Here is an 8,554-nt window from a genome sequence, read left to right as displayed (position 1 = left end):
GATTTTGAAACTAACTTCAAAGATCCAAATAAACTCCAAACTTGATGAGACTTGCTTCATTGTTTCCAGCACAAAGTGTACTTCAACTCATATGAAGGAATCTAGTTGATTTACCATATGAATTTGGAAGATAAAAATGTCACAACATGTCAACTCGTTGTTGCCGATCAGGGACAGAAAGATTTCTGAGAGGCCAAAACAGCACTGCATCTAAACTTGAGGCCACTGGTTTAGCCACTTAGGAGTTGAATCAGGGTTTGGTCCAAAAATAAAGTTTGTTGTACTCCATTCAAACTTCAACTTTTATTTAAGGTCTAACTCCATGCAAGCACTCCAAACAATTAGTCAACACAGGTCAATACCATATCATGAAAAAGACAATTTTAGCTATTCCCACACTTAGAAGCATTTTCTTGACATTTTTTCAACATGAACCCTCCATGACTTTTGTTGTAGAGTTCAATTAGAGTTAGTTGGACAAGGTATCAAGGTTTGGTAGACATCCCATGTTCCCATTCACCTGATGAAGTGATTCAAGAAAGATTATAACTTATCACATGTGACTTCTTGACTCCAAACTTCATTAAACTTTTCCAATAGTCAATTTAGATGGAAATAGATGTGAGGTACATGAAAAGGGGCACCTTCCACATTACTCAAGCATACCTCTGAAAAGGGTCAACATAGAAGCAAGGTGTGTTGTCCAAGTTTAAGTTGGGGCTTATTCATAGAGAGTTGATCCCAACACCTTTGTCACCACTTACCAGTTTGAACTAGAGCTCTTGATTACCATTGAACTTGTCAGCTCAAACCCACTACTTAATTGGTGACAAACACCTGGGGTGTTACAGTGAAGATCCTTGGCGATCAAGGATGATCTGTTCGGATTGCTAGATTCCGCAATCTCTGTAATTCCTATCTTGCAAACCGATCAGGATAGAAACAACCGACCTGTAACCCTACCCTCCAAGATCACCAGGCCGCTGCAACTGAGCGACCTACTTGGCCACATTGTTTGAGGTAGCCAGATTCTGATCTGGTCATCACGGCCACTCTAGAGTGGCACAGGGCATGACGCCGACCACTTCTTGCTACTGGCCTATGCTTGGCCAATTACAAGGCCCCGATGGAGAACCTATCGAAGTCCTATCCCTTCGGGTTGAAGGGTGTGGGATCCACGTACTAGAACACCATCCACCACCTCTTGTGCAATTGCGTCACTAACCTCTACATGATTGATCTGACTAAGTCTGATCAATCCACGCCCGTGGTCAATATGGTGGCCATTCGCCAGCTTACGGACGACTCCCTCCATGATGTTCTAGAGGAAAGCCCCGATGATTACTTTGAGGGCTCAACCAAGACTACATCGACCTATCCTACTTTCCCTCTGGGGTTTGGGGGCATGATTTTCCATGTCAGCCATGATAGCACCACCAGGGACGATGAAACCTCCAACGAGCACAACGCTCGCCTAGCAAAGAACGTTGATCGCCAATGTTGCCGAGACGCAGAGGCGATCCATGGAGGCGACATGGATGGACATGGCCCACTACACCGGGGGCATAATCTAGAGGAGGAGTTTGATGTGGTTGGTGACCAGCCAGTCCACTAGACCCTAAGCGCCAATCTCATCGTTGGTTTCAATGAGCTTGAGAAACTTCCTCAAATTCCAGAGGTCGAGAAGGTTCGAGCGCATATCATAACAGCTCAAGTTTAGGTAAATGAGTTCTAGAACCCCGAGCCATCTTATTCAACCGCGTTGGCTCATAGCCGCCACTCCCACCATGATGGAGGAAGTCAACATCAAGGCGCCAAGCACCCTCGGCACCAAGGTGGTGGCCCCTATCTCTAAAGAGGTTCTAGGGGCAACTACAAAGGGCATTCACACCAAGACAGATGCCCTCCATGCCCTCCGGGAGGCTGGGGCAGCAATCATGATGCCAATTAGGAGGTCAATCAACCCCCGTGCGATGCCCATGAGCTCATCAATGCTAATCTCGATGCATGGGGTCGCATCAAGAGCAGCAGGTCCGCACGGTATGAGGCTGAGATGGAAGACTGGTGGTAGTTCGATGAAGAGCGCAGAGCACCTATTGCACCCCGAGCACTACCCATCACCCTTGTCGCTGGCTCTGAACTCTGACCTTTCACAGCAAGGCTCTGAGCCATCCAATGGCCTGTGGGCTTCAAGATCATCAGGGAGAACACCTATGATGGCAAGGCAAACCCCGCTCAGTGGCTAACTCTTTATGAGATCACCGTGATAGCTGCGGGTGGAAGTGAAGATGTCATGGCAAACTACTTGCCTACCATGCTCAATCAGTCTACGAACAACTGGCTTCTCAGCCTGTAGGAGAACTCCGTCTGATCATGGGATGACCTCAAAAGAGTCTTCACCAAGAACTAAATGGCTACATGTGAGCAGCCTGGCACTAAGTACGATCTGGAGAAGCTGCACCAAACCTCTAGGAGTCCCTGTGTAACTTCATTAGGCACTGCTCGGAGATGAGGAACTCCATACCCAACATTAGCAACGCCGAGGCCATCGCTGCATTCACCAAAGGGCTACAACACGAGCAGCTCCATGGAAAGTTGTATCGCAAGAGGCCCACAACCATCGGTGAGCTAATACAAATTGCAAATGGCTATGCCAGCGATGAGGAAGTCAAACGGGCTGCCCGTCCCAATCGCCACTCATGCCGTGATGACGATCGTCGTGAGGAGAGACGCTATGACGATTGTGACTGCCACCATGATGATCATGCATGCCTCCATGATGATCCTGAGCACCAGCGCGAGGACCACCTGAGGAGCTCGAGAAGTAGACAAGGACACCGCCGCTAGCCTGACAACTCCGTCAATGCCGTCAACACCCGTGCTAAGCGCACCTATGACGCTAACTACGCCAAGCTCATGGATGACCCTTGTCCTATCCATAAGGATGCCAAGCATGCCATGGGGGAGTGAAGAGGACTGAACAAAGCATTCCATGGTAAACTAGTGAAAAGGCAATGGTGCAATGATGATGAGACTGAAGATGGCCAAGGCGGAGATCAGGACAAGAGCAAGGGCCCTTCCTACCAGGATGCCACCAAGACTATCACCACTATCTTTGGGGGGAGAGTCGTCTCTAAGGATAAGCACGAGTAGAAGCTTGTAGCACGACATGTCTTGTTGGTTGCTACATACGACGACCCTATTGCTGATCCCAAGTACCTCGACTGGTCGGAGCACCTGATCACCTTCTCTAGGACCAACTAATGGTCAGATATCCCATATCCATGGCGTTTCCTGCTTGTCCTAGATCCCATCATCAAGGACATACGCTTCTAGAAGGTCCTCATTGATGGAAGGAGCACCCTCAACATCCTATTCACCATGTCCCTAAAGGAGTTGGGGTTCAAGAAGGAAGATCTCACTCCCATGGACTCTCCGTTCTAGGGTATTGTTCCCAGAAAATCATCCCTACCTCTAGGATAGATTACATTGCTGGTATAGTTTGGCACCGCCAAGCACTTCCGTGTCGACTATGTCAACTTCCTGGTTGCTGATTTCAACACGGTGTACTATGCCATCCTAGGCCGACTAGCTCTCATGAAGTTTATGGCCGTGTCGCACTACACGTACCTGGTGCTGAACATGTTGATGGAGCAGGTGGTCCTCTCCCTGCACACCAACCTCGATGTTGCCTACTCCTATGAGAAGGAAAGCTTCACGCTTGCTGAGGCTACTGACATCTCCATCCATATGTAGGACTGCCTCGTGGCTGCGCAACAAATTTCCTAGGAAGACCTAGAGATCCCAACTATGGAGGCTGTCCGAGCATCAACCAAGTCTAAGGAGGTGAAGGAAGTGGTCCTCGTCCCTGGTAACCAATATAAGACTGCTCGGATCGGGGCCAACCTCAATCCCAGATAGGAAGACATGCTCGTCAGCTTCCTAAGGGAGCATGTCGATGTGTTCGCGTGGAAACCTGGGGACATGCCCGGCATGCCTCAAGAGCTGATCGAGCAATCCTTGAATGTCTCAGTGACCGCCAAGCCCATCAAGCAAAAGCTTCGACAATTCACGTAGGACAAAAAGGAGGCCATTAGGGTAGAGATAACCTGGCTCTTAGCTGCTAGTTTTATAAAAGAGGTGTATCATTCGGAGTGGTTAGCCAATCCAGTTCTTGTAAGAAAAAAGAATAAAGAATGGAGAATGTGTGTTGATTACACCAATCTCAACAAACACTACCCTAAATACCACTTCAGCCTACCTCGCATTGACGAGGTCGTAGACTCCACGGCCGGCTATGAGCTCCTATGCTTTTTAGATTGCTGCTCTGGTTATCACCAGATTGCATTAAAGGAAGAAGACCAGATCAAGACATCGTTCATCATGCCCTTTGGTGCCTACTACTACACGACCATATACTTCGGGCTCAAGAACGTGGGTGTGACTTATCAAAGAGCCATCCAGCGCTGCCTCAAGGACCAGATCGGGAAGAACATTGAGGCTTATGTCGATGACATGGTGGTCAAGTCTAAGACTACTGACACCCTCATCGCCGACCTCACTGAAGTTTTCAAAGCCTTGGAAGTATACCGATGGAAGCTAAATCCCACTAAGTGCATTTTTAGTGTTCCATCCGGTATCCTGCTAGGCAACATCGTTAGCCTCCGTGGCATCGAAGCCAACCCCGAGAAGATATCAGTGGTGACCAACATGAAGCCGCCGACCTATGTCAAGGACATCTAGAAGCTAACTAGGTGCATGGCGGCTTTAAGTCGCTTCATATCCCGTCTGGGCAAAAAGGGACTCCCCTTCTTCAAGCTACTCAAGGATCAAGAGAAGTTCATCTGGTCGGAGGACACTGACAAGGCATTCTCCGAGCTCAAGTGGTTTCTCACCACACCTTCGATCACGACCGCTCCCTAGAAGGATGAAACCCTACTAATCTACATCGCAGCAACCAACTAGGTAGTTAGCACCGCCATCATTGTTGAACGAGAGGAGGCTAGGCATGCAATAAAAGTCCAGCGCCTAGTCTACTTCATCAGCGAGGTCCTAAATGAGCCTAAGACTCACTACCCCTAGGTCTAGAAGATGTTGTATGCCATCCTGATCACGTCTCAGAAGCTTCACCACTACTTCGACGCCTATCACATAGCAGTAGTTACTGAGTACCCACTTAGTGACATCCTACGTAACAAGGAAGCCAATGGCTGCATCATTAAATGGGCAGTCTAGCTCAGCACCTACACCATCGACTTCATGCCTCGCCACATGATCAAGTCACAAGGCTCACAGATTTCATCGCTGAGTAGACGGATATGCAGACTCGAGTCCCGGTTGAGCACCCCGAGCACTAGACTATGTACTTCAATGGGTGTCTCAACCTCAATGGCGGTGGGGTAGGCGTATATTTCATCTCTCTGTTAGGGGACAAGCTTCGCTATGTCCTCCGCCTACACTTCTGAGCATCGAATAACACCACTGAATATGAGGCGGCCCTTCATGGTCTCCGTATAGCTGTTGAGCTCGGAGTAAAACGCCTCCTAGTGTATAGTGACTACATGCTCGTTATTAATCACAAGGATTGGAATTGCACCAACGCAAAGATGGACGCTTACTGTGCTGCGATAAGAAAGTTAGAAGACAAGTTCTATGACATCGAGTACTGCCACATGGTCTGGGATGACAACCAAGTAGCCGATGAGTTGTCAAAGTTAGGGTCGACTTGGGCCAAAGTTCTAGCCAGAGTGTTTGTCCAGGACCTTGTGACACCATCTATCAAGCAGGGGCAAGAAGGTATTAAGAAAAGCCTCCTGCCGAGCAGTTAGTTGCAGCAGTACCTAGGCCGAGTAGTGATTGAAGGGAATCCTTCATCAAGTACCTCACCACTATAGATGTCCCGACTGACAACATAGAGAGAGAATGCCTCACCTGTCGCAGCAGGCATTACATCCTAGTCAAAGGAAAGCTATATCGCAAGAACACCAAGGAGGAGCTACTCTAGAAGTGCGTAAGATGGCAAGAAGATCCTCAAGGAGATCCACATCGGCACTTGCGGCAACCATGTAGCCTCTAGAACTCTAGTTGGCAAAGCTTTTCGAGCTAGATTCTATTGGCCTTCAGCAGTCGCCGATGCGGAGGAACTCATTCGCTGGTGTGAGAACTGTCAGTTTTTTGCTAAGCAAATCAACGTCCTGGCCCAGATCCTTCAAACAATTCCTACATCTTGGCCCTTCGCATGCTGGGGACTAGATATGATCGGGCCTTTTAAGCCCACCCTAGGAGGATTCTGCTGGCTCTACATCTGCATTAACAAATTTTCCAAGTGGATCTAGTATAAACCCCTAGTCCAACCTATAGCAAAGAAGGCAGCCGAGCTGCTCGACGACATCATTCATTGGTTCGGCCTTCTGAACGGCATCATCACCGTCCTTGGGTCTATGTTCATTGGCGCCAATTTTTGGGATTTCTATGACAAACACTTCATCTTAGTCAAATACATCTCAGTGGCACACCCTAGGGCTAATGGCCAGGTCAAGCGCGCCAATGGCATGATCTTAGACATGTTGAAGAAGAGGCTCTACGACAGGGAGCAGAAATACCCAGGCAAATGGCTCAAGGAATTGCCAGGTGTGGTCTAGGGTCTAAGGAACCAGCCTAGTTACAACACTGGTGTCTCTCTATACTTCATGGTCTTTGGCTCCAAGGCCATTCTACCTACTGACATTGCCTTCCGAGCACCCAAGGTGGAGAACTACAGTGACGAGAACTTCGACCAAGCTTGGCTCATTGAAGTGGATAGCTTAGAAGAGGAGCACCAAGTCTCGTGTGTTTGGATGGCAAAGTATCTAGATAGCATTTGAAGATACTATAACCACAACGTCAACGATCGATTTTTCGTGGTCAAAGACTTAGTGCTCCGCAAGAAGTAGAAGACTGACGGGATGCACAAGCTTTGCACACCCTGGGAGGGCCCCTTTATCATCAAGGTGGTCACCTGACCAGGATCACACAAATTATGCAACATGAACGAGAGGGATGTTCCAAACTCTTGGCACATCGACCTCCTTAGGTGTTTCTACCCTTGAAGCATTCATTTCAAAGATATGTACCTTTTATATTTGCGTATTCAATAAAGTTTTTCCCTGATGTTTCTCTATATTATTTTCTCCATGCTTTTTCACTAAGCTGACCTTTTTCTGCGCACAACATCTTAAAGATGACTTCCAAACTATGCCTAAGGCAAATCCCCGAATAGTCATATTGACACTCAGATGTTTCCAGAGATGGCCCTATCTTTGGTTTCTCCCTGCACGTGCATGAGCATCTACCCTCTATGTTATGGGTGGCCAGCAGTGGCTCCTTGGCGATGCTTTGTTCTTCCTACATGCACATGGGCCCCGCCCTCCGCGTTACGGTTAACAGGCTAGTTAAGGCTAGAGGCTCAGCTACACACAAACTGCTCGGATGGTTTATATTAAATATAAACACAAACCCTACCATAACACTAAGTGTTCACCAAAAGTTGCTAAGCACTTATACACAATGTTGCAACATAAGTTTTTCCTAATCTATTGGGTACTGCTTCCTCCCTCGCCGAACAGGTTGATTTCTCCAGCCAACCTACTCGCTGGCTCTTCTACCTCATCCTCTAGCCGAGTGATCTTTGTCACATCTGTTCCTTGGGCATAGCCAGTCACCAGGCATTGGAGATCCACTGCAGGGTAGTGCGACCGCAGCTGGGCAAGTGCATGGACGACGGGTCCATGGGCGGCGCTGCGTGCGAACTCCATGAAGTCTGACCACACCATATGGCATCGGTCCAGGATTGACCAAGGTAGTGGGTCTCTAGGCAATAGCTCTCTCTCCCTTCCGATGGTTCGAAGCCAATGCAGTCAAGCACGGGCTTGATCCCTGCTTTCATCGCTACAATCTCTTCATCCCGTGCTTTCACTTGGTCTCCAAAGACCTTGAACTATGCGTGCACCTGGTGTCGATACTCTGCAAAAAGCGACTGTATGCTAAGCATGCGTTCAATATTGTGCTGGTAAAAATGAAATGCCAAGTACTAACGTCGAAGATCTTTAGCAATCTTCTTGGCCTTTTCGTCAGCATCCTCCTTTGCCGCAGTTAGCTGCATGATGGCCTCCCGGGAAAGGCTGAGCTCCATCTCCAATGCTGCATATCATAGCCAGACATCTCACAACACTGAGCATTAACAAGACAAGATCAAAAATCATACCTTTCTACTAGTCAGCATAGCGGCTAAGCTGCTCGGCCAAGGACTGGTTCTTTGCCTCCATCTGCCGGTGCTCCATCTCCAATGCTAGGACTTTCACCTCTAGATCTTCTCTGTGGTGGCATTCTTGGAGTACGCGCACCTATAGGTCATCCACCGATGTCTGCTGAAAGTGCATCTAGCCCTTTAGTGGGTTTTGGATGATTGAATGACAATATGATTAAAGGTCTAACCCGTTTGCTAACTATTGGATAGAAAATGGGTAATCTCACAAGTACTTGATGAAAGCCAAAATGATGTGTTGTTGTATAAACA

This window comes from Miscanthus floridulus, chromosome 16 (genome assembly GCF_019320115.1).
Source record: "Miscanthus floridulus cultivar M001 chromosome 16, ASM1932011v1, whole genome shotgun sequence".
NCBI lineage: Eukaryota > Viridiplantae > Streptophyta > Magnoliopsida > Poales > Poaceae > Miscanthus > Miscanthus floridulus.
The sequence above is the reverse complement of the archived record's forward strand: the minus strand, read 5'-3'. Positions refer to the sequence as shown.